Source organism: Nelumbo nucifera, chromosome 1 (assembly GCF_055504915.1).
Source record: "Nelumbo nucifera cultivar China Antique chromosome 1, China Antique-T2T, whole genome shotgun sequence".
NCBI lineage: Eukaryota > Viridiplantae > Streptophyta > Magnoliopsida > Proteales > Nelumbonaceae > Nelumbo > Nelumbo nucifera.
In genome coordinates, this window is record NC_142649.1 from 34138218 (window position 1) to 34166147 (window position 27930).

The 27930-nt window shown below is 42.2% G+C and overlaps 1 pseudogene; it reads left to right on the plus strand.

The window, feature by feature from the left end:
- Positions 1–251: 251 nt before the first annotated feature.
- On the plus strand, positions 252–27930 carry LOC104612072 (pectinesterase 2-like; annotated as a pseudogene).

The following is a 27930-nucleotide window of genomic DNA, read 5'->3' on the forward strand; positions in this document are numbered from 1 at the left end:
AGTGGTTGGGAGTGCAATTAATGTGCCTAGCATTTTGTTCCCAGCAATCTCGACCTCATAACATCTCTATTCTCTGTATAAAAATAGTTTCAGCCTCTTAAAGTCTACTACTGTAACACTAATCTACCATCCCTAGTATTTTCTCTTAATAAAGGGCTCCCATGAGAGAGACCTGAGCTCCAAGCTAGCAAAACCCGTAAGAAGGCCTAACTAGCTAGGTCCTTAGACACCTCCTTCGCCCAAGAAGAGAGATGGCGTTCCATCAGTTGCTAACACTTGTCTTGATTTCTGGCCTTGTTTCTCTGTCACTTTCCGACAACATTCCTCCAAACATAAAAGCATGGTGCGGCCAAACACCCTATCCCCAACACTGCGAGGACTACATGGCTCACGACTCTCGTTCTTCCGGCCTCAAAAGTCATTCAGATTTCAAGAAATTGGCAATGCAAATTACCTTGGACCAAGCAATCCAAGCTAAAAGCAATAACAGGTTGCATGAGCCCAAGTTCAGCAATGGGCGTGAGAAGGCTGCATGGGCAGACTGCACTGAGCTCTACCAGAGCACCATAGCTCGACTCAATCTCACTGTCAACCCTTGTGCCAAGTGCACTGATTATGATGCGCAGACATGGCTGAGCACGGCTCTCACCAACCTCGAGACATGCCGCACCAGTCTCATGGAACTTGGTATCTCGGACAACATCTTCTCTCTTGTGTCAAATAATGTCTCCAATTTAACTATCAACGCCCTTGCAATCAACAAGCCTCCGCCCAAGGAACAAACATATCACGATGGCTTCCCTACTTGGGTATCGCTCAGTGATCGAAAGCTGTTGCAGATGCAGAGAGCTTCTCTGGCTTGGAAGGCAGATCTTGTGGTGGCACAAGATGGGTCACGGAACTTCAAGACTGTTAGTGAGGCAATCAACGAGGTGGCTAAGTGGAAACCGGGGCGCAGGTATGTTCTACATGTGAAGGCAGGGATATATCAGGAGTATATGCAGGTTTACACCCCAAATTTGATGTTTGTTGGTGATGGCATCGGAAAGACTGTAATCACCGGAAGCATGAGCGCTGGGGGTGGTGCCTCCACTTACAAATCTGCTACAATTGGTGAGTTTTCTTTAATTTGTTGAGGTTAAGTTCATCTTTTTTTGCTTATTAGATGTAAAGCTTAAACTGAAATAGGCCGCCCGTCGTTAATTAATAAAGAGGTCGGATTTGCTCCTCAAAGAGACGCCTCACACCGCATCGCAGACGAGGTGCTCTCTCTGAGGAGTAAATCCAAATTTATTAATAAAGTTAAATGTCAGGGTTTGGATTTATGTTGGACAGTTTTTGTATGCCCTTAGCTTCAATCAGTTTTGATGTACTTTTGATATTTAATGTAAATAAATGAAGTACATGATTGATTCATGTTGTGTGGTATACTTCTGTGTAAGACCCTAAAACTGGACACTTAATGAATCTTGTGTTGGTTTTAAATGTTCACAGCCGTTGGATAAGTCTGGGGAGATTTATCCTGCCAAGGTTGACACTGGAGTGCTGCCAACTGTCGGGGTGGCTTGTCTCAGCCGCCAAGGTGAGACCCAAGGCACATGCAGTGTAGGATTACTTGAACCCTTGAACCGAACCAAATTTCCAGTATTGCCGTGGACCTTGGAGATTGATGGGCAAAATTGGAAAGTTACACCTGACCCCTAGACCCGATTATGGTACTGCACTAGGTGTCGGATTGGGCTGTCTTTGATATGCTAACCAGTGAGATCCTTAGCGGGGGTCAAAACCTGGGTATGTTGGGACAGTCTGAGAATTCATCTGAGTGGGTGATCATAGTGACGGGATCAGCCCCTTTGTCAGACAAAGGTAATGATCGGGGATGCACTCACTGTGATGGAAACCAAACTGCCGGCAGTTGATTTTAATTGTTGGAATTTTGTTTTGCAAAATTTATATATATGATATATATTTAAGTATGGTTTCAAAATGTTTGCAAATGATTTTAATTCCCGGGATCCATGTGAGTAGAGAGTGCATCACTGTTCCTTGTAGCCGAGGGAGAGGTTATTTCTTGTTGGGCAGTGCTTGATCATTATGTGTTGAGAGATTAAGTGTAAGGTCATTTGGGATGATACCTGATGGGCTAATCTTGCACCTGTCCACAGTCCCTGGGTTTTTATAAGATGGCTTGGCCCAGGGACCACTTAGTGTAAGTGTTGGGCCCATAGGGTCCATGTGATGGGCTCAGGGGGTTCACTAGGTTCTCCAGTGAATTCGGTCAGGCCTTGTAACAAAGGCTGGGCCGAACCCATGTGGCTGGTGTGTAGATCAATGCTTGGGTCCCACACCATACAAAGAAGCCCAACTGGGCAGCAGTTTGGAAGACATTTGAGCACATAACCATATTGGGCCTAAAGCCCATTTTGAACTGGGCTGATTAGATTAGTCACTATTAAGGGGCGGATCTGAGATTAGGATGAGTCCAATGCTTATCTAATCTGCAGATAAGATTAAGAGTTCTAATCCAAATACAGATTTGGATGAGGGCAATTCCTGATATGATTAGGAGATCTTTTTCTTAATCATTAAGCAACTAGAAGAAACCCTATTGAGAATTACTAGAATTCGAACCCTAGGGACACAGAAGTTACAATCTGCAGTTGTGAGATAGGATCTCAGAAACCCTTGAGAAGAAAAGCAGTTCGCCACCTTCTTCTAAGTTTCCTCTAGTTGCAGCCGCCACCATCTGTCACAGTTCATTTTTCTCTGTCAGAGAAAGATCAAGAAAAGTTCTTGATATCAGTTTTTGCTGAAAGGCTAATTCGGTTTGGTGCTCATTGCCATCCAAAGGATTCTTGTGAAGGATTCAGTGTGTAGGACGCACCCTGCTGGTTCTGTTCCACAGTTGCTGTGTCATCTTCAGCAGGAGTAGATCTTGGTGCCTTCTTTGGGCATGAACACCAACTTTGGGAGATATTATTTCTCTGGATCAGGTATAATTACTCCCTTTTCTTTTTGGTTCAGATCTGGTTCGGTTCTGGTTCAAGTAGGATCCTTGAATCTTGATTCTAAAATTAGGGAATGTGACTCCCAATTGAAAAGGTAGGTAGAAAATTTTTGAAATTCGCTCACCCATTCCGCATCTGTTTTGGTGTCCGTACGATGGATTATACCATCCCTTTCAGTGGTATCAAAGCCACAGGTTCGAATCTTGAACCAAGAATTCAGATTTGAACCTGCACAATTTGGTAGAAGCTATTCTATCTGGGTATTGCGCAGTTTGCTGTTTTATTTCAAGAAATTGTTTCTTGTTGAGGGTGATTGATCTGAAATTAATTTTGTTTAAATCTGAAATTTATTTAGAATGGTTCTTGATTTATTTCTTGATTTAAAGAACTGTTCGTACCTGGAGATCGTAGGGAAGATTTGGCGCAGATCGTCTGCGCATTCTCTTTTGTAATTTCTATTCAATTCAGTCTGTAAAATAATTATTATTTTTTTTAGACTGAATGTATAGGATTCAATCAAGGATGTAATTAGTTAATAGAAATAGGATTTCTATTTTATTTTATTTTCTTGATTGAAGAAGATGGCGCCGCTGGAGATCTGCAGATTAAGGGATCGCGTTCTGCATTTTGCAGTTTATGAAACTGCAACCCTAGTGACTAACCTATGTTTTGCAGGTGGTGCGAATAGTCCATGTCTGATTTATGATTGTCTAAAAAATCAGAATTATTAATTTCAGATCTTTCCTTAATTAATTCTTGAATTGAAAATCAGTTTCGGACCATCTCAGACCAGATTGGACCAAATCTGTTTGGACCGAATCTAGGGTTTGAAAGGGGACTGTTATTAGTCTATTTTTCTCACACTATCAGGCCCGAATCTGATGTTCAATTGTAGGGATTAATTCGGCCCAACTTGTAAAGCCCAGTTTTAAAGAGTTAAAACTGCAAAATCCCACTTATGTGAGAAAAGCTATATGGGCCGAACTGCTAACTGCTATTCAGCCCATATACCTAGATGATATTAATTGTTAATATAGTGTTTTGTTGGGTTGATTGATGGGCTTTACAGCTAGTGATTGATTGGATCAATTCTTCCATATCATGTGATGTGTGGATGTTTGATGTGCTGCGACCATGGGCCATAAGCACTTAGCCCATGATGATTCGTTAGTGGCTCTTGCGCACACCATGGCTGAATGCACATCATTGCCATGGTGTCCCATAAGGTCATTGGATGACCCCTCTTTGCTTGGTGGGCCCCACAACCCTAAAAAGGGAAGCGTGCGGAAACCCTAGCCGATTTAGGCCCACCACAAATATGACTTTATGAAAGTCAGTGGGAGCCACTTTGGTTTGACCTAAATTAGAACTAGGGCGTAATTTTGTTCCCTCCGGTAATATGAGTGCATGTGATAGGGAGATCCATATGACGGACTCTCTAAAGGCCTTCCATCATCAGCACGATGATGGGCCCTTCAGTAATGAGGAAACGGACCATAAAATTGGGCTTTCCATTTGCTGTTGGGTTTGTCAGAGTGTTTCATAAGATGATAGGGGCATCATAGACCGATGTGGGAGGGGCTTCACCAGAAAATGGGAACTCTCTCACGGTACCTTGGCGTAACCTGAATATGATGGGTGGGCACTCACTGAACAGAAAGGTTTACCTGAAAACGACTCTGAACCTTGTCTGACAAAGGCGAAAGGGAAACTCATACAATGAGTGGATGCGATCCATCGCAAAAAGGTGGTGGGGTTATGCAGCTGAGACAGTTGGCTCCATGCACCCTATGTGATTTCCCACATTTCTAGAGACATCTCGCCGTCTCCGTCACTGAGATAGGAGGGAAATCTCAAAGATGAACAAATGGAAATGGAACATAGATTAAAAGCCATATCTATGTAGGTAACATGAATCAAACTAAAGGTTGTGGACTAACGTTTAGCTGTTTTATTAGAAAATGGCAAACGGACAATTTGCTAATTTGCTTGATGACAACAAGCTTAAGGGACCCAATTATGCTGACTGGTACAGAAACCTTATGCTGGTCCTGGCTTCAGAAAAACTAGATAAGGTGGCTAAGAATCCTACTCCGGATCATTCGGGGGACAGGGCTTCTGAGGCCCGAAGGAGAGAATACCAAGAATGGGAGGATAAAAACTCCCTGGCCCGCTACTATATCATAGCCTCTTTGGACAATCCATTACATCGGCAGTTCGATCAGATTGAACTTGCCAGAGACATATTGGATAGTCTGAAGACTATATACAAAGAGCAGAATCGTTCTACTCGATAGAAGGTCCTGAAACAGTTCATGACAAACGAGCTGGTGGCCCTTGGTTCCGGGCTAGATCTGGTCACTTAGATCGATGCTATTCTCAACTCTCTGCCTCCGTCCTTCAACCCGTTCATTATGAATTACAATATGAACAAGCTGAATGTCAGCGTCCAAGAGCTCATCAATATGTTGCAAAGAGTTGAGGAATTGATAAGGAAGGATGAGCCGATAACCATGCTTGTTGAAACTGGCAAATCTAGCAAGAAGAGGAAGGCAAAGAGAAAACCTCAGAAGAAAACCACCAAATCTAAGAAACAAAAGAAAGACAAGGCATCCGATGCCTGTCACTTCTGCAAGCAGGCCGACCACTGGAAGAGAAATTGTCCTACCTACCTGGAATCTAAGAAATGTACTTTCGAAACTTGTGTGATGGAAACTAATTTATTAGTAACTTCTGTGTCCTGGTGTGTTGACCCTGGGGCTTTAACTAATGCGTGTAATTCACTATAGGGGTTCAAAGTAAGCAGAAGGCTGAGTGAAGGAGAGGTGACACTTTACTTGGGGACTTCTGCAAGTGTTGCAACTATGGCGATAGGAACTGTAGAATTGAATTTTAGAGAAGGGATTCTTGTATTGAAAGATTGTCTTTATGTACAAAATCTAAGAAGAAATTTGATTTCTGTTTCTAAACTGTGTGTGGATGGATATACTGTCTCTTTTAGTAATATGATTACTATCAAAAGGATCAACAAATTCATCGCATGTGGGGAACTAGAGAACGGTCTCTATGTTCTACATCCTTCTCTAGAAACGAACCTAACCGAAACTATGTCGGTCGAAATCCCTAAGAAAATGACTCGTGACATAGTTAGTCCCACGTGCCTGTGGCATTACCGACTTGGCCACATCGGTATTGACCGAATCACAAGATTGGTAAAGGATGGTCCTTTGGGTTTTCTAACCGTAGAAAACCTTCCCACTTGTGAGCCTTGCCTTAGAGGCAAGATGACAAAGCAGCCATTTAGCGGTAAGCCTGAAAGATGTACAGGCACACTTGACCTTATACATAGTGATGTATGTGGTTCCCTGAGTGTTAGGACACGCAATCAACACGTGTATTTCATCACCTTTACCGATGATTTCTCACAATATGGTTACGTGTACCTAATGAGACATAAATCTGAATCCTTTGAAAAGTTCAAAGAGTTCAGAGAAGAGGTCGAGAAATAGTTAGGGAGAGAAATTAAGGCCCTTCGATAAGATTGAGGTGGCGAGTATCTCTCTAACGAATTCAGGGACTACTTGAAGGCCAATGGGATTATCTCACAATTGGCTCCTCCTGCAACACCCAGCTTAACGGTGTTTCAGAGAGGAGGAATAAGACATTGCTAGACATGATCTGGTCACTTCTCACACGCTTAGAATTGCCCACATCTTTTTGGGGATATGCGTTGGAGACCGCAATTTACGTGTTGAATAGGGTTCCAACCAAATCGGTTCCGAAAACTCCATACGAACTGTGGACCGGAAAGAAACCAAGTGTCAGACACTTGAAGATTTGGGGTTGTCCTACACACATTAAAAGAACAAGTGCGGACAAGTTGGAATCCAAGACCAGCCGTTGTCTGTTTGTAGGCTACCCAAAGGATTCAGTGGGTTATCTTTTCTATGACCCAAGTGAGCAGAAAGTGTTCTGCAATCGAAATGCCCTGTTCTTAGAGACGGATTATATCTTGGACACTCATCATTAGGAAATAGTTCTTGATGATGAGAGCTCAGGATCAGTGGGAGATGTCCCACAGGTTCTAGGTAGTAACCAACCTAGAAGAGCCACCCGGGTATCCAGGCCACTAGTCCGTTATGGTTATGACCAGGATAGTTACCTGGTGGAAAACTTGACTAGTGAGGAGGATCCCGTGACTTACCCGGAAGCTATGTTGGACATAGATTGCCAAAAGTGGGTGGAGGCCATGAGAGCTGAGATGGACTCAATGGAGGCCAATCGAGTCTGGACTCTAGTAGATCCACCCTCTAGGGTAAAAGCAATTGGTTGCAAATGGATCTATAAGAGGAAGAAGGGCCCCGATGGCAGGATTGAGACCTACAAAGCTCGTTTGGTGGCGAAAGGGTATACTCAGAAAGAAGGTATCGACTATGAGAAAACCTTTTCACCTGTGGCCTTGCTTAAATCTATTAGGATCCTACTAGCTGTAGCAGCATACCATGACTATGAGATTTGGCAAATGGATGTCAAAACCGCGTTCCTGAATGGAGATCTTAGTGGAGATATCTAAATGCAGTAGCCGCAAGGTTTCATTGTTGCTGGTTAGGAACACATGGTATGTAAACTTAATAGATCCATATATGGACTTAAGCAGGCTTCTAGGAGTTGGAACATCCGTTTTGACTCTGCCGTCAAATCGTTTGACTTTGAGTAGAATCCTGATGAGCCCTGTGTTTACAGGAAGTCTAGTGGGGATAAGGTCACATTTTTGGTGTTATATGTGGACGATATCCTACTCATTGGGAATGATGTAGGAATGTTGACTTCGGTCAAGTTATGGCTTTAGCAGCAGTTCTCCCTGAAAGATCTTAGAGATGTTTCCTATATACTAGGTCTTTGACTCTATAGAGATAGATCGAAGCGGATAATTGGATTATCCCAGGCTGCTTATATTGATAAAATTGTCAAAAGGTACAACATGGAGAACTCCAAGAGAGGAAACGTTCCTTTCAGGCAGGGAGTCACTCTCTCCAAGAAGATGTCTCCCAAGAGTTTTGAGGAGATTGAGGGCATGAAAGACGTTCCCTATGCCTCAGCCGTAGGGAGCATCATGTATGCCATGCTGTGCACTCGCCCTGACATTGCTCAAGCGATGAGTATTGTAAGCAGGTTCTAGGCCAACCCAGGGCAGGAGCATTGGATAGCTGTGAAAAACATACTTAAATACCTTCGAAGGACAAAAGAGTTTTGTCTGGTATTCGATGGTAGTTCACTGCAAATTCTGGGGCATACTGATGCCAATTTCTAGTCGGATCCAAATGATAAAAGGTCTACATCTGCGCATGTTTTCATGATAGAATCGTGTGTTGTTTGTTGGAAAAGCAGCAAACAGGGGTCTACGACAAACTCCACAACTGAAGCCGAGTACATTGCCGCAAGTGAAGCTACCAAGGAAGCTGTGTGGATGAAGAAGTTCGTTCACGAATTAGGAGTGGTTCCATCCAGCACATCACCCATCCCGTTGTGGTGTGACAACAATGGAGCGATCGCCCTGGCTAAGGAGTCCCGGGCCCACTCGAAGTCAAAGAACATCGAGAGGAAGTACCATGTACTGCGGGAGATCATTGGTAGAGGGGACGTCCTGATTCAGAAAGTAGCATCAGTGGATAATGTGGCAGACCCATTAACTAAACCACTCACACAGAAGGTGTTTGAGGAACACGTGGAAAGTATGGGACTCCAACTTGTATTAGATTGGACCTAAGTGCAAGTGGGATTTTGTATGCCCTTAGCTTCAATCAGTTTTGATGTACTTTTGATATTTAATGTAAATAAATGAAGTACATGTTTGTTTCATGTTGTGTGGTATACTTGTTAGACAGTTTTGTATGCCCTTAGCTTCAATCCGATTTGATGTACTTTGATATTTAGTGTAAATAAATAAAGTGCATGTTTGATTCTTGTTGTTTGGTATAATTCTGTATAAGACCCTAAAACTAGACACTTATAGAGACTCATGTTAGTTTTAAATGTTCACAGCCGATTGGATAAGTCTAGGGAGATTTATCCTGCCAAGGCTGATATTGGTGTGCCACCAAGTGTTGGGATGGTCTGTCTCGGCCACCAGGGTAAGACCCAAGGCACATGTAGTATGGGATTACTTGAATCCTTGAACCGGACCAGATTTACAGTATTGCCCTGGACCTTGGAGACAGATGGGCAAAACTGGAAAATTACACCTGACCCCTGGACTCGATTATGACACTTCACTAGGTGTCAGATCGGGCTGTCTTTGATGTGCCAATCAGTGAGATCCTTAGCGGGGGTTAAAACCTGGGCAGGTTGGGGCAGTCTGAGAATTCATCTAAGTGGGTGATCATAGTGACAGGATCAGCCCCTTTGTCGGACAATGGTAATGATCGGGAATGCACTCTCTCAGATGGAAACCAAACTACCATTAGTTGATTTCAATGTTGGAATTTTGTTTTGCAAAATTATTATATACATATATTTGTACGGTTTCAAAATGTTTGCAAATGGTTTTAATTCCCGGGATCCATGTGAGTAGAGAGTGCGACACTGCTCCTTGCAGTCGAGGGAGAGGTCCTCTCTTGTCAGGCAGTGCTTGATCATTATGGGCTGAGAGGTTAAGTGCAAGACCATTTAAGATAGTACCTGATGGGCTAATCTTGCACCTGCCCACAGTCCCTGGGTTTTTATAAGATGGCTTGGCCCAGGGACCACTTAATGTAAGTGTTGGGCCCAAAGGGTCCATGTGATGGGCTCAGGGGTTCATTGAGCTTTTCCAATGAATTCGGCTGGGCCATGTAATAAAGGCTGGGTGGTGGGTGCCAAACCCAACCAAAGATGAATAGTCTTGCTCTGGGTTAATAATTTGCAGATAGTGATGGGCAAGGTCGTTCTCCACAGGGATTGGGTGGATTTATTTCCAAGTAGATGGATTAAGGGGGATTTGTAAAGCTAAGGAAAATGAGTAAATAGCAGAAAATAACAGAAAACAAAAGATTAAATCGATGGGAGAAAACTTCCGATTGAAGGGATAAGTTCAGCTTTGATTCGTAGCATTGATCCTTGATGCAAAGATAGATTCATATGTTTATGAATGAATTGGTTATAGCTATTAACAAGCTCTAACAGCCAGCCTCTACTCTTATTATTCGACAACCAAAACAAGCTCTTTGGTTGCATCCCTTATTAATAGGCAGTCCTAAACAAGCTCTTAGGATTTAACCTATTAATAGCATTAAGAGGGGGGAGACTCAATTCTGGTCAGCGATCTCACAAGCTCGGATCGTTTAAACTAGATCATATATTTTCCTAACATAGATCGAAAAATTTTTTGCAATCAATTTATATTAGTTGCCACCATGATCGAACCTACCAATCGAATATGAAACTGGAGGTTCAATCGGCCATAGATTATTTCCATTGAATGAGCAAGGGGCCCTTCTTGCTTAATCAACAAAAATAATCCTCACAGTTAATTAGCAGAAAACATATGAATACCCATAAACAATGAACTAAAATAAAAATCAATTAGATCTCACAATATTACAGAATCAAGGCTTCCCTAACACTTCAACCAGAAATAAAAACTTATAGACACTTCATGATGAAAACGCAACTTCTAGATAAGAAAGGGGGGCAAACTCTTGCTTCTTCCTCCTTGGTTGCTGATTTCCCTCTCTGAAGACTAAAGCTCTCTTGGAGGAATTGATGCCTTGGGTGCTGGTCTGCCCCCCTTTATATAGGTTTGGGGAGAGAGCTGCTCTCCAACTCCCTTAAGGAGATTATCCTCAAATTGGAAAGTCTGAATCTAATTTGAACTTATCCTATCTAACTCTTATCTCTTATCTTTCTAGGATTACAATTTGAGAATTTAAATCTGATAAAACTCTTTTATTGAGATTACATTCAACTTCTATTCTAATGGGACTCTTGGATTTTGAATTCAAACTGGGCTTCTTTAACAATTCGGGCTTGCTTCAAGACTCTTCTGCGAAATGGGCTTCAACTTGTGAAATGGGCCTTGCTGCGAAATTGCTCCGACTTTGGGCCCGAATTCGTCTTCGATGCAGATCGATTCTGTCGAAACCCAAAACATAAAAGTTGTGGGCCTTTTCCTTACCGTTCCAGTGCTTCTTGAATATCCAAATTGGAGTCCGGAATTGAAAGTTATGCCCATATCACTGATCGGTGCCGAAACTGTGCAAAAACATCCGATTAGCCTTGTTTTCTTCCAATCGCCTATTTGCTTGCCCTGAATCGAAATACAAGAGTAATGAGTCCAATTAGGTACCAATTAAGTGCAAAATACTAAATATTGAGGGGTAAAGATATGACAAATTTTATTCTCATCAAATCCCCCCACACTTAAACCTTGCCCGTCCTCGGGCAAGTCAAAATTCAAGTAAAAATAGAACAAGAACTAACTAGCTATCCTACCAATTTTTAAACTCTACTCTCCTTCATCTTTCTCCACAAATATTCTAGGTTAATTATTGTGAATCGTTAAATCAACACAACCGAGTCATACACGACTCATTCATCAGTCAATCCAATTTTTGCTACTGCAAACCAGGTAGTAAATCAGGGAAAACCTTTTTATCTTCTCTCTCTTTTTATTTTCTTTTTCTCTCTTCTGAAGAAGTGAGTGCATTTTATGCTCCATCTCACTTTTGGATTATTTGGTCAGTAGGTGCATTTTATGCTCCATCCTACTGTTTGAATTACTTGGTCAGTTGGTGCATTTTATGTTCCATCCTACTGTTTGAATTACTTGGTTAGTAGGTGCATTTTATGCTCCATCCTACTATCAGATGGCTTGGCTGGTAGGTGCATTTTATGCTCCATCCTACCATTTGTAGCAATGGTAAAGTATTTGCCCTGTTTACTTAAACCTGAATTTAGAACTAGCTAAAAAGGGAATGGCTTTAGAAAGGTCGTGTACTCCTTAATTGTGCCTCATTACTGGGTCCACAAAAATTTTCCCAAAATATTGTTTCAATTGATTTCAAAAGAGTTGAGTGTTTTTTTTTTTTTTTTTTTTGAAATGAAACTATTAAAGCCTGTACCCCCCCCCCCCACACTTAAGACTTAATAAAAGGTGGAAACTAAAAGGAAAACAAGTGGAGAGAGAAAAATAGAAAAGGAACAAACTTCCCTGATGCGGTGGAAGGTGGGTGGGGAGACAGAGTTTCATGCCCTTACTCTGCATAGGTCGGACTTTCGAGGGGTACCTCTTCCACATTGTATACCTGAAATCCTTCATAGAAGGGTTTTAGACGGTGCCCATTTACCTTGAACCTTTTGTCTATGGTCGGACTTTGAATCTCAACTGCTCCATAAGGTAAGATGTTAGTAACAGTGAAAGGTCCAACCCACCGAGATCGCAACTTACCGGGAAAGAGTTTAAGCCTAGAATGGAAAAGAAGAACTTTCTAGCCAACTGCAAAATCTTTCCTTGAGATCGTCTTGTCATGGAAGGCTTTTGTCTTTTCCTTGTAGATTCGAGAGCTCTCATAAGTGTCATTGCGGATCTCTTCTAGTTATTGTAGCTGCAACTTCCTCTGTTCTCCTGCCTCATCCATGTGCATGTTGCATTGTTTGACCACCCAGTATGCTTTATGTTCCAGTTCCACAGGGAGATGACATGGCTTGCCGAATACCAAACAGTAGGGAGACATACCTATAGGAGTTTTATAGGCTATGCGGTAGGCCCATAGTGCATCATTGAATCTCAGACTCCAATTCTTCCTTCTAGGGTCAACCATTTTTTCAAGTATGGATTTTATCTCCCTATTGGACACTTCGGCTTGTCCACTTGTTTGTGGGTGGTATGCAGTGGAAATTCGATGGGTGATATTGTATTTCTTGAATAGAGCTTCCACCACTCGGTTGCAAAAGTGAGTGCCTCGGTCACTTATTATCGCCCTGGGCATTCCTTACCAGGAGAAAATGTGGGATTTGACAAAATCTACAAAAACCTTAGCATGATCAGTCCGGGTAGCTTTAGCTTCTACCCATTTCGAAACATAGTCCACAGCTAGTAGGATGTAAACATTACCGAAAGAGGAAGGGAATGGGCCCATGAAATCTATACCCCATACATCAAATATTTCACATATAGGGGTAAGTGGCATTTGGTCTTTATGGCTTAAATTACCTGTCTTTCAGCATTGTTCACAGGCCTTACAGAACATATAAGCATCACGAAATAGGGTAGGCCAAAATAATCCGCACTCTAGTATCTTACGTGCTGTCCTCTTTGGGCCAAAATGGCCCCCACAGGCATATGAATGGCAGAAGTGAAGAATGGAGGGGATTTTGGGGTCGGGCACGCACCTTCGAAGGACCTGATCGGCGCATTGCTTCCACAGATATGGGTCATCCCAGATGTAGTACTTGGCATCGCTTCTTACCTTATCTCTTTGAGCTCTTGTTAATTCTCTTGGTATGGTTCTAGTAACCAAATAATTAACTATATCTGCATACCATAGAGTTCCTTTTTGAATTGCGAAAAGGTGCTTGTCTGGGAACTCGTCTTTCAAGGGTGTTGCCTCTTCACTTGTAGTCAGCCTACTAAGATGGTCTGCAACCAAAGTTTCTGCACCCTTCTTGTCATGGATTTCGAGGTTAAATTCTTGTAGCAGGAGAATCCAGTGGATAAGCCTCGGCTTTGCTTCTTTCTTGGCGAGCAAATATTTTGGGGCTACATGATCAAAATAAACAATCACCTTAGTACCCAATAAATATGAACGGAATTTTTCTAAGGAAAAAACTACAGCCAAGAGTTCCTTCTCTGTTGTTGAATAATTGCATTGGGCAGCATCAAGGGTCCTCGAAGCATAATATATTGCATGAGCGGCTCTTCCAACCCTTTGTCCCAGAACAGCACCGATGGCATAATTGCTTGCGTTGCATATAATCTCGAAGGGAAGATCCTAATTCGGTGGCTGGATGATTGGGGCTGAAGTCAACGATTCCTTCAGCTTATCAAAGGCTGCCCCGCACCCTTCATCAAAATCAAACATCACATCCTTCTAGAGTAAATTACATAAGGGGCGTGTTATCTTGGAGAAATCCTTGATGAATCTCTGATAGAATCCTACATGTCCAAGGAAAGAGCGAACTTCCCGAATGTTCGTGGGATAGGGCAGGGATTTAATAACATCTACTTTTGCTTTATCAGCTTCGATTCCCTTATAAGAGACTACATGCCCTAGAATGATGCCCTGGTCGACCATGAAATGGCATTTTTCATAATTCAGCATGAGGTTCTTTTCTATACACCTTTCAAGTACCTTTGTAAGGTTAGATAAGCATGAATCAAAAGAATCCCTATACACTGTGAAGTCGTCCATAAATACCTCTATAATGCTTTCCACATAGTCTGAAAATATACAAACCATATATCTTTCGAATGTGGCGGGAACATTGCAGAGACCGAATGGCATGCGTCGATAAGCAAAGGTATCGAAGGGGCAAGTGAAGGTAGTCTTTTCTTGGTCCTCAGGTGCAATTGGAATTTGATGAAACCCTGAATAACCATTAAGACAACAGTAATGAGATTTGCCAGCTAGTCTTTCAAGCATTTGATTGATAAAAGGGAGCGGGAAGTGGTCTTTTCGGGTTAATGAATTCAGCTTCCGGTAATCTATACACACCCGCCACCCATTTTGAATTCGGGTAGGCACTAACTCACCATCTTGATTTTCGACCACCGTCATACCTGTTTTCTTCGGGACTACTTGTACCGGACTTACCCACTTACTGTCTGAAATGGGATAGATTATCCCGGCATCTAGAAGTTTTAAAACTTCTTTCTTCACTACCTCCATTAGCGGTGGATTTAATCGGCATTGGACTTCGATTGTAGGTTTGGAGTCTTCTTCCAAGAGTATTTTGTGCAAGCAGGTAGATGGGCTTATCCCCTTGATATCAACTACAATCCATTCGATTGCTTCCTTGCGTTCCTTAAGTGCTTGAATTAGTTTCCTTTCTTCCAGTGCATCGAGTTTGGAGGAAACTATCACATGTAGTGTCTCCCCCTTGCCTAGGAACATGTACTTTAGGTGCTTTGGTAATGATTTCAGCTCCAGCTGGGGTGCCTGCACAATAGATGGAAGGAGCCTTGTATGAGATAGGGGTAAACTAATGAAAGAAGAATTACGGGCAAATTGAAAAGAGTTCAGTTCAGAAGTCAAAGTTTGCAGTTCTGAATTCAGCATAAACTTCTGCTTTGCTCGTTGCAGTTGATCAGGCCCATTGTTAAGTGCAACTCTCAGTGTGTCTTCATCTTCTAGCTCAAAAGTTTGCTGCACTAAGGAATCAATAACATCTATAGAGAAAATAGAATGTGCATCATTAGGGTATCTCATGGCATCATAGATATTAAAATTAATGATCTCACCATCGAATTCCATGGTAAGTGTCCCCTTATGCACATCAATTTTTGTTCTGGACGTCTTAAGAAAGGGTCTTCCTAGCAAAATTGGGGTCGAGTTGGAAGAGTTATCTTCTTCCGTGTCGATCACACAAAATTCGGCGGGAAAGACCAAATTATTAACTTGGACTAGGACGTCCTCTAAGACTCCCTTCGGGTATGTAGTAGACCGATCAGCAAGTTGTTAGATCACGCCCGTTTCTTTTAATGGTCCGAGATTCATGGTTGTATAAATAGAATGGGGCATGACATTTATTGAAGCTCCTAGGTCTAGCATAGCTTTTTCGATCTAGACATTTCCTATCTTACAGGGAATGGTAAACATACCTGGATCGTTGCATTTAGGGGGTAGTCTTTTCTGGAGAACGGCTGAAACATTTTCTCCTATATGGACCTTCTCATCGCCTTTCAGCCTTCTCTTAGTAGTGCACAGCTCCTTGAGAAATTTGGCATAGCGGGGTACTTGCTTAATTGCATCAAAGAGGGGGATGTTTACCTCAACTTTGCGAAAGGTCTCGAGAATGTCTTTGTCTTGCTCCTCCTTCTTGGATTTTGCAAATCGGCTAGGGAAAGGTGGAGTAATGACTATGGATTGGGGTGGCTTTCCGCTTGAATCCATTTGGGGAGATGGTGTCTCCTTTTTGGTTGTATCCTTGGATGCTTCTTGATTGGGTTCATTCAGCTCCTTCCCACTTCTCAATGTGATAGCGCTAGCATTCTATTTTGGGTTGGTCGTGGTCTAGGAAGGTAGCCTCCCTAATGATTGCGATTCCATTCGACTCATAGCTGTCGCTAGCTGGCTGACCTGATTCTCCAGGTTTCAGATACTTGTCCTCGTCTCCTGTTGAAATTGTTGAGTATTAGTTGCAAGGGATTTCACAATTTCATCGAGAGACATACTTGTGTTGGGAGAGGCGGAATATGGTGGAGCCGGCGGCTTGGTTTGATGCTGATGTTGGAAGCCGAAGGGCTTGGTTCCATAGTTCAGGTTGGGATGATCCCTCCATCCTGCATTGTAGGTGTTCGAGTAGGGATCGTATCTCTTTTGCGGGAATCCTCCAACAGCATTAGCTTGTTCGTAACGTTCATCTTGAAGCGTAGGGCACATGTCAGTTGGATGTCCCGGAGTTGAGCAAATCCCGTAAGCCTTCACCGTTTGTGTATTACCTGTGGCCATTTGACAGACAAGAGAGGTCAGGCTTGCAATTTTCTGTTCTACGGAGGAGATGTTTACCTCATTAGCATGAGTTGTTGGAGGGTTGAGCCTATAGCCGAACTGTTGAGAGTTGGCTGCCATATTTGAGATCAACTCTCTTGCTTGTGTAGGAGTTTTGTTCACCAACACTCCTCCGCTTGCTGCATCGATCATACTCCTATCCATTGGTAGTAACCCTTCATAAAAATATTGGATAAGGAGCTGGTCTAGAATTTGATGTTGCGGACAGCTGGCGCATAGTTGCTTGAATCTCTCCCAGTATTCGTAGAGAGTTTCCCCACTTAATTGTCTTATGCCACAAATCTCCTTTCTGATGTTAGCCACTCGGGAAGCAGGGAAGAACTTCTCAAGGAATTGCCTTTTCATATCATTCCACATGGTGATGGAACCAGAGAGTAGGTAGTACAGCCAATCCTTAGCCTTATCAGCTAGTGAGAAAGGAAAGGCACGCAGTTTGATCTGTTCCTCGATAACACCTTGAGGCTTCATGCTTGAGCATACTACGTGGAACTCTTTTAGGTTCTTGTGAGGGTCTTCGCCTGTAAGTCCACGAAAAGTAGGGAGTAAGTGTATAAGACCTGATTTAAGTTCAAAGGGTACCACTAGATCTGCATATTCGATGCAGAGAGGTTGTTGGTGCAGATCCAATGCAGCTAGCTCTCTAAGGGTTCTATCTTCGTTGTTGGCCATGACTTCTTTAGAATGGTTGGATGGCTCAACGATTTCTGTAGCCGACTTCACTCCGGAAGTGGGGAGTGATGCTGATTGGTTGGCTTCTTTCCTCAAGCCAAGAAAAAGCGAGGCATAAACCAAGAAAAGCGAGGCATAAACCAAAATTTGGTGGGAGGTCACCTACATGAGAAGAGTGAGGCATAAACCAAGAAAAAGGAAATAAATCTACTTAGGATGCGAATCCCCGGCAACGGCGCCAAAATTTGGTGGGTGCCGAACCCAACCAAAGATGAATAGTCTTTCTCTGGGTTAATAATTTGCAGATAGTGATGAGCAAGGTCGTTCTCCACAGGGATTGGGTGGATTTAATTCCAAGTAGATGGATTAAGGGGTATTTGTAAAGCTAAGGAAAGCGAGTAAATAGCAGAAAATAACAGAAAACAAAAGATTAAATCGATGGGAGAAAACTTCCGATTGAAGGGATAAGTTCAGCTTTGATTCGTAGCATTGATCCTTGATGCAAAGATAGATTCATATGTTTATGAATAAATTGGTTATAGCTATTAACAAGCTCTAACAGCCAGCCTCTACTCTTATTATTCGACAACCAAAACAAGCTCTTTGATTGCTTCCCATATTAATAGGTAGTCCTAAACAAGCTCTTAGGATTTAACCTATTAATAGCATTAAGAGGGGGGAGACCCAATTCTGGTCAGCGATCTCACAAGCTCGGATCGTTTAAACCAGATCATATATTTTCCTAACATAGATCGAAAACTTTTTTGCAATCAATTTATGTTAATTGCCACCATGATCGAACCTACCAATCATATACGAAACTGGAGGTTCAATCGGCCATAGATTATTTCCATTGAATGAGCAAGGGGCCCTTCTTGCTTAATCAACAAAAATAATCCTCACAGTTAATTAGTAGAAAACATATGAATACCCATAAACAATGAACTAAAATAAAAATCAATTAGATCTCACAATATTATAGAATCAAGGCTTCCCTAACCCTTCAACCAGAAATAAAAACTTACAGACACTTCATGATGAAAACGCAGCTTCTAGATGAGAAAGGGGGGCAAACTCTTGCTTCTTCCTCCTTGGTTGCTGATTTCCCTCTCTTGGAGGAATTGATGCCTTGGGTGCTGGTCTACCCCCCTTTATATAGGTTTGGGGAGAGGGCTACTCTCCAACTCCCTTAAGGAGATTATCCTCAAACTGGAAAGTCCTAATCTAATTTGAACTTATCCTATCTAACTCTTATCTCTTATCTTTCTAGGATTACAATTTGAGAATTTAAATCTGATAAAATGCTTTTATTGAGATTACATTAAACTTCTATTCTAATGGGACTCTTGGATATTGAATTCAAACTGGGCTTCTTTAACAATTCAGGCTTGCTTCAAGACTCTTCTGCGAAATGGGCTTCAACTTGTGAAATGGGCCTTGTTGCGAAATTGCTTCGACTTTGGGCCCGAATTCGTCTTCGATGCGGATCAATTCTGTCAAAACCCAAAACATAAAAGTTGTGGGCCTTTTCCTTACCTTTCCAGTGCTTCTTGAATATCCAAATTGGAGTCCGGAATTGAGAGTTATGCCCATATCACTGATCGGTGCCGAAACTGTGCAAAAACATCTGATTAGCCTTGTTTTCTTCCAATCGCCTATCTGCTTGCCCTGAATCGAAATACAAGAGTAATGAGTCCAATTAGGTACCAATTAAGTGCAAAATACTAAATATTGAGGGGTAAAGATATAACAAATTTTATTCTCATCACTGGGCCGAACCCATGTGGCTGGTGTGTAGATCAATGCTTGGGTCCCACGCCATACAAAGAAGCCCAACTAGGCAGTAGATATGAAACTAGTTAAGCACTGAACACTTAATGGGCCAAAAGCCCATTTCAAGCTGGGCTGATATGATCACCCATCTATGGGGCGAATCTGAGATTAATGTTAGTAAAAGGATTGGGCCTTTAACCTTATCCACTCTGGGAGACCAAATTCAAATCAGATTTGAATCTGGTAACCTTCTGATAAGATCAGGAATAAACTAACTTAATCTGCAGATAGGATTAAGATAATCCCCTATCCAAATACTGATTTGGATTGGGATAACTCCTAATTTGGGAGGTTTCTTAATCAAGAAGAAAAGAGGAGAAACCCTAAGAGAAAACTATCAGATTTCGAACCAAGGGTTGTGTGCAAGACAACATCCTGCGAATTGAGATTAGATCTCATTCACACTCCAGAGAGAAGAGAAGCAATTCAGCCATCTTCGTCCCAGGAGTTCTCCTCCAGTCACCGCCATTCCTTCTTGCAAGATTTGATCTTTGCAAAAGAAAGAAATCAAGAAATCAATTCTTGACATCAGTCTTGCAGAAAAGACTGTAAAAGATTTGGTGCTCAGAGTTTCCAGAGGGTTCTTGAGAAGGATCTAGTGTGTAGGACGCACTCTGCTGGTTCCGTTCCACCTACAACTGTGTCATCTTCAGCAGGAGCGGATCTTGGTGTCCTCTTTGGGTGTGAACACCTACTTTGGGAGATATTGCTTCTCCGGATCAGGTATAATCCTCCCTTTTCCTTTTGGTTCAGATCTGGTTCGATTATAGTTCATGTAGGATCCTTGAATATTGTATTCTAAATTTAGAGAATACGATTCCCAATTGTGAGAAGGTAGGAAAATTTTTGAAATTCTTTCACCTATTCTGCAATCTTTATGGCATCCACTGGATGGATCCTACCATTCTTCCAGTGGTATCAGAGCTACAGGTTCGAATCTTGAACCAAAAGAAAATCAGATCTGAACCTGCGCAGATGGACAGAAGATGTTCTGCCAAGATTTGCGCAGATTGTTTTCTTTTTTTTTTTCTCAAGAAACTATTCCTTGTTAAGGGCGATTGATCTGAAATTAATTTTTGTTAAATCCAAAATTTATTTAGAACTGTTCTTTATTTATTTTGATTTAATGAACTGTTCGAACTTGGAGATCGTAGTGCAGATTTGGCACAGATGGTCTGCGCACCCTTTTTCCCTTTTATTCATTTATTTTATTTAATTCGGTCTGTAAATAATTTTTTTTTTTTATTTTTCTAGACTGAATGTATATGATTTGATCAAGAATGTAATAAATTAATAGAAATAGGATTTCTGTTTTTATTTTCTTGATTGAAGAAGAAGGAAGAAGAAGGCGGCGCTAGAGATTTGCAGATGGAGAAATCGCTTTCTGCGATTTGTAGTTTGTGAAACTGCAACCTTAGTGATTAACCTCTATTTTGCAGGTGGTTCAAACAGTCCATAGTTGATTTGTGATTGCTTAAAATCAAGATTATTAATTTCAGATCTTTCATGAATTAATTCTTGAATTGAAAATCAGTTTCGGACCATTTCGGACTAGATTGGACCAAATCTAGGGTTCGAAGGGGACTGTTTTCAGTCCATTTTTCTCACTCTTGCAGTTCCAAATCTGATGTTCAATTACATGGATTAATTCGGCCCACTTGTAAAGCCCAGTTTTAAAAGGTTAAAACTGCAAAAGCCCACTCTTGTGAGAAAAGTTGTATGGGCCGAACCGCTAACTGCGATTCAGCCCATACACCTAGTAGACATTAATTGTTAATGTTATGGATTTCAAATGGGCTGTTCAACGGGCTTTACATCAGTTAATTGATTGGATCAATTCCTCCTTTACATGTGATGATTGGATGTTTGATGTGTTGCGACCATGGTCCATAAGCGCTTGGCCCATGATGACTCGTTAGTGACTCTTGCGCACACCATGGCTGAATGCACAACATTGCCATGGTGTCCCTTAAGGTCATTGAATGACCCCTCCTTGCTTGGTGGGCCCCACAACCCTGAAAAGAGATGTGTACGGAACCCCTAGCCGATTAAGGCCCACCAGAAATCTGACTTTATGAAAGTCAGTGGGAGCCACTTTGGTTTGACCTAAAATTAGAACTAGGGCGTAATTTAGTTCCCTCCAGCAAATATGAGTGCATGTGATAGGGAGATCCATATGATGGACTCTCTAAAGGCCTTCCGTCATTAGCACAATGATGGGTCCTTCAGTAATGAGGAAATGCACCATAAACTTGGGCTATTCATTTGTTGTTGGATCTGTTAAAGTGTTTCATAAGATGATAGGGGTGTCATAGACCGATGTGGGAGGGGCTTCACCAGAAAATGGGAACTCTCTCACGGTACCTTGGCATAACCTGAATATGATGGGTGTGCACTCATTGGACAGAAAGCTTTACCTAAAAACGTCTCTGAACCTTGTCTGACAGAGGCCAAAGGGAAACTCATTTGATGAGTGGATATGATCCGTCACAGAAAGGTGGTGGGGTTATGCAGCTGAAACAGTTGGCTTCACGCACCCCATGTGATTTCCCACATTTTTAGAGACATTTTTCGTCATCTCCGTCACTGAGAAAGGAGGGAAATCTCAGAGATGAACAAATGGGAATGGAACATAGATTAAAAACCATATCTATGTAGGAAACATGAATCAAACTAAGGTTGTGAACTAACGTCTTTGCTGTTTTATCAAAAAATGGCAAACGGTCAATTCGCAAAGCTTTTAGATGATAACAAGCTTAAGGGCCCAAACTATGCCGACTGGTACAGAAATCTTATGCTGGCCCTATCTTCCAAAATGTTAGATAAGGTAGTGAAAAATCCTGCCCCGGAGTGTCTGGGTGATAGGGCTTCTGAGGCTCGTAGGAGGGACAACCAAGATTGGGAGGATAAGAACTCCCTAGCCCGCTGCTTTATCATTGCCTCACTGGACAACTCAATACAGCGGCAGTTCGATCAGATCGAACTAGCCAAGGACATATTGGAAAGTCTAAAGACAATGTATGAAGAGCAGAATCATTCTACTCGACAGAAGGTCCTGAAACTGTTCATGACCGCGTAGATGTCCAAAGGGCAGAAAGTTCATGACCATTGTCTTCGGATGATGGGCTACATTAACGAATTCGAAGCCCTTGGATCCGTTCTAGATCTAGGCACGCAAGTGGATGCCATCTTGAATTCTTTGGCCTCTTCCTTCAATGCGTTCACAATGAACTACAACATGAATAAGCTGAATGTCAACGTCTAGGAACTTAGCAATATGTTGCAGAGGGCTGAGGATCTACTCAAGAAGGATGAGCCTGTGGTTATGCTTGCTGAAGCTAACAAATCGGGCAAGAAAAAGAGAAAGGCAAAGAAGCCTTAGAAGAAAGCTGCCAAACCTAAGAAGCAAAAGAAGAACAAGGCATCTGATGTCTGTCACTTCTGCAAGCAGACCGGCCACTGGAAGAGGAACTGTCCTGCCTACCTAGAATCTAAGAAAGGTAACGTCGAAACTTGTGTCATAGAAACTAATATGTTAGTTACTTCTATGTCCTGGTGTGTTGACTCTGGGCTTCAACTCATGCGTGTAACTCACTGCAGGGGTTCAAAGTTAGCAAAAGATTGAGTGAAGGTGAAGTGACACTATTCTTGGAAATGACTGCAAGTGTTGCAGCCGCGGCAATAGAAACCGTAGAATTAATTTTTAGAGGAGTGCTTGTACTTAAAGATTGTCTTTATGTACAGAACTTGAGAAGAAATTTAATTTCTGTTTCTAAACTGTGTGCTGATGGATATATTGTTTATTTTAGTAATATGATTACTGTTAAACGGAATAACAAATTCATCGCATGCGGGGAACTGGAGAACGGTCTCTATGTTCTACATCCTTCTCTGGAAACTAACTTAACCGAAACTACGTCGCTCAAAAATCCCAAGAAAAGGAATCGTGATACAGTAAATCCCACGTGCCTCTGGCATTACTGACTTGGCCATATCGGTGTTGACCGAATCACAAGGCTACTTAAGGATGGTCCTTTGGATTTTCTAACCGTAGAAAATCTTCCCACTTGTGAGCCTTGCCTCCAAGGTAAGATCACTAAGCGGCCATTTGACGGTAAGCCTGAAAGATCTGCAGGCACACTTGACCTAATACATACTGATGTATGTGGTCCCCTGAGTGTTAGGACATGAAATCAACACGTGTATTTCATCACCTTTACAGATGATTTTTCACGATATGGTTACGTGTACCTAATGAGACACAAGTCTGAATCCTTTGAAAAGTTCAAAGAGTTCAGACAGGAAGTTGAGAAATAGTTAGGGAGAGAACTTAAGGCCCTTCGATCGGATCGAGGTGGCGAGTATCTCTCTAACGAATTCAGGGACTACTTGAAGGACAACTGGATAGTGTCACAATTAGCTCCTCCTGCCACACCTCAACTCAACGGTGTTTCAGAGAGGAGGAATAGGACCTTGTTGGACATGGTCTGGTCACTTCTCATACGCTCAGAATTACCCACATCCTTTTGGGGATATGCATTAGAGACTGCTATCTACGTACTAAATCGGGTTCCAACCAAATCGTTTCCGAAGACTCCATATGAACTATGGACCGGAAGGAAGCCAAGTGTAAGACACTTAAAGATTTGGGGTTGTCTTGCACACGTTAAAAGAACAAGTGCTGGGCCCATAGGGTCCATGTGATGGGCTCAGGGGTTCATTGAGCTCTTTCAGTGAATTCGGCTAGGCCGAACCCATGTGGCTGGTGTGTAGATCAATGCTTGGGTCCCACGCCATACAAAGAAGCCCAACTGGGCAGCAGATTGGAAACTAGTTAAGCACTGAACACTTAATGGGCCCAAAGCCCATTTCGAGCTGGGCTGATATGGTCACCCATCTATGGGGCGGATCTGATATTAATGTTAGTAAAAGGATTGAGCCTTTAACCTTATCCACTCTGGGAGACCAAATTCAAATCAGATTTGAATCTGGTAACCTCCTGATAAGATTAGGAGTAAACTAACTTAATCTGCAGATAGGATTAAGATAATCCTCTATCCAAATACTGATTTGGATTGGGATAACTCCTAATTTGGGAGGTTTCTTAATCAAGAAGAAAAGAGGAGAAACCCTAAGAGAAAAATATCAGATTTCGATCCAAGGGTTGTGTGCAAGATAGCATCCTGCGAATTGAGATTAGATCTCATTCACACTCCAGAGTGAAGAGAAGCAATTCAGCCATCTTCGTCCCAGGAGTTCTCCTCCAGTCGCCGCCATTCCTTCTTGCAAGATTTGATCTTTGTAGAAGAAAGAAATCAAGAAATCAATTCTTGACATCAGTCTTGCAGAAAAGACTGTAAAAGATTTGGTGCTCAGAGTTTACAAAGGGTTATTGAGAAGGATCCAGTGTGTAGGACGCACTCTGCTGGTTCCGTTCCACCTACAGTTGTGTCATCTTCAGTAGGAGCGAATCTTGGTGTCCTCTTTGGGCGTGAACACCAACTTTGGGAGATACTGTTTCTCTGGATCAGGTATAATCCTCCCTTTTCCTTTTGGTTCAGATCTGGTTCAATTATGGTTCAAGTAGGATCCTTGAATATTGTATTCTAAATTTAGGGAATATGATTCCCAGTTGAGAGAAGGTAGGAAAATTTTTGAAATTCGCCCACCCATTCCGCAATCTTTATGGCATCCACTAGATGGATCCTACCATTCTTTCAATACTTCTGTGTAAGACCCTAAAACTGGACACTTAATGAGGCTTGTGTTGGTTTTAAACGTTCACAGCCGTTTGATAAGTTTGGGGAGATTTATCCTGCCAAGGCTGACAGTGGTGTGCTGCCAACTGTTGGGGTGGCTTGTCTCAGCCGCCGGGGTGAGACCCAAGGCACATGCAGTGTAGGATTACTTGAACCCTTGAACAGGACCATATTTCCAATATTGCCCTGGACCTTGGAGATTGATCGACAAAACTAGAAAGTTACACCTAACCCCTAGACCCGATTATGGTACTGCACTAGGTGTCGGATTCAGTTGTCTTTGATATGCCAATAATCTTGCACCTGCCCACAGTCCTTGGGTTTTTATAAGATGGCTTGACCCAGGGACCACTTAGTGTAAGTGTTGGGCCCATAGGATCCATGTGATGGGCTCAGGGGGTTCACTGGGCTCTCCAGTGAATTCGGTCCGGCCTTGTAACAAAGGTTGGGCCGAACCCATGTGGCTGGTGTGTAGATCATTGCTTGGGTCCCATGCCATACAAAGAAGCCCAACTGGGCAACAGTTTGGAAGACATTTGAGCACATAACCTTATTGGGTCTAAAGCCCTTTTCAAATTGGGCTGATTTGATCAGTCACTATTAAGGGGCGGATCCGAGATTAGGATGGGCCCAATGCTTATCTAATCTGTAGGTAAGATTAAGAAGAGTTCTAATCCAAATACAGGTTTGGATGAGGGCAACTCCTGATATGATTAGGAGATCTTTTTCTTAATCATTAAGCAACTAGAAGAAACCCTATTGAGAATTACTAGAATTCGAACCCTAGGGACACAGAAGTTACAATCTGCAGTTTTGAGATAGGATCTCAGAAATCCTTGAGAAGAAAAGCAGTTCGCCACCTTCTTCTATGTTTCCTCCAGTTATAGCCGCCACCATCTGTCACAGTTCGTTTTTCTCTGTCAGAGAAAGATCAAGAAAAGTTCTTGATATCAGTCTTTGCTGAAAGGTTGATTCGGTTTGGTGCTCATTGTCATACAAAGGATTCTTGTGAACGATTCAGTGTGTAGGATACACCCTGCTGGTTCTGTTCTACAGTTGCTGTGTCATCTTCAGCAGGAGCAGATCTTGGTGCCTTCTTTGGGCGTGAACACCAACTTTGGGAGATATTATTTCTCTGGATCAGGTATAATTACTCCATTTTCTTTTTGGTTCAGATCTGGTTCGGTTCTTGTTCAAGTAGGATCCTTGAATCTTGATTCTAAAATTAGGGAATGTAATTCCCAGTTGAAAAGGTAGGTAGAAAATTTTTGAAATTTGCCCACCCATTCCGCATCTATTTTGGCATCCATACAATGGATCTACCATCCCTTTCAATTTATTCCTCACAAAAATGTATCTCAGAGCGCATTACAACAGGTATTGCATTGAGAACATCTCCCAGCTAGGATGCACTGTGAGATTTGGATTTACTCCTCACAAAAATGCATGGCTGGGATGCACTAGGAGGTTGGTTTCAGGCACAGAGGAGCAAATCCAAGTTCTAACTGTCAATGGTTTCTTTGGCCACCTTAGATTTGCTCCTCATAGAAGGTGCCTTATACCAACCTCACAGCACAGCATGGCAGCCCTGCATTGTGAACATCTCCCAATCAAGTATATGATATGTTTTCAATGCATGGTCGAAAGTACTGTGAAGTTGATGTAAGGTGTGTTTTGGGAGGAACAAATTCAGATTCTTATTTGTTAAAAATAGAAAAAAAAAATCCTCCAATTATGGGGGTTAGCAGTCATAGACTTAATTTTAAGTGGACCATTAATGGTCCTATATCTATTTTAATTGTTTGATTTATGTATTTATATGGTCCTCATTTTGTTGATATGGTTCACAAAGTTAATTGTGTGGGGTTGGAATTTGCCATTTAATCTATTTCTTTAGTTATCTATGTCTTCTATCTATATATTAAAATGGAATGTGCCAAGCTGGCACTTCTGTGCTTTCGTATTTATCTTTTTTTCTAGTTTTTTTTAAGAAGCACTTGTCTTTTTCATGGTGGGTTTTCATTGGAGTAGTCCTTGTACCTTGGCCGGGGCATGAGTGAGGCTGCCGGGTCTGAGCATTATATTGGGTTTCATGGTGGGTTTTCATTATTTATTGGTTGTTCTTAGATTGGTAGCGGTTCTGGTATGGTTTTAGCCCTATTTTCTGTAGTTTTTGTTTTGATAATTTTGCGTATTAATGATATATATTGTTCCAAAGTGAAGTTAGTTTGTTTTTCCAATTCTCTGAAATAAAACTTGATTTCAGCGGTTATGGGAGATGGATTCATCGCTCGCGACATCACATTCCAGAACACTGCCGGACCGCAGAACTTCCAAGCAGTGGTGCTTCGCTCGGAGTCGGACGCCTCAGTATTGTACCGGTGTAGTTTTGAAGGATATCAAAACACTCTCAACGTCCATTGTAACAGACAATTCTACAAGCAATGTGATATTTACGGTACAGTGGATTTCATATTTGGAAATGCAGCTGCTGTGCTACAGAACTGTAACATATATGCCAGAAAGCCCATCACCGGCACCGTCGTAGTAACAGCACAAGGTCGACTTAACCCCAACCAGACCACCGGAATTGTGATCCACAATTCTCGGGTAACAGCCGCTCCGGACCTAAAGCCGGTGCAGAGTTCAGTCCAGACATACCTTGGAAGGCCATGGCAACTGTATTCTCAAACTGTAATCCTCAAGACGTTTCTTGATAGCTTGATCAATCCGGCCGGTTGAATGGAATGGAATGGAACGTTTGCTCTGAATACATTATACTATGGGGAGTTCAAGAACACAGGCCCTGGTTCGTCCACAGCCAACCGAGTGAAATGGGGTGGCTATCATGTCATAACTAGGGCAGCTGAAGCATCACAGTTCACCGTAGGAAACTTCATAGACGGTAATAAATGGCTACCATACACCAATGTGCCATTCACCTCTGGCCTTTGA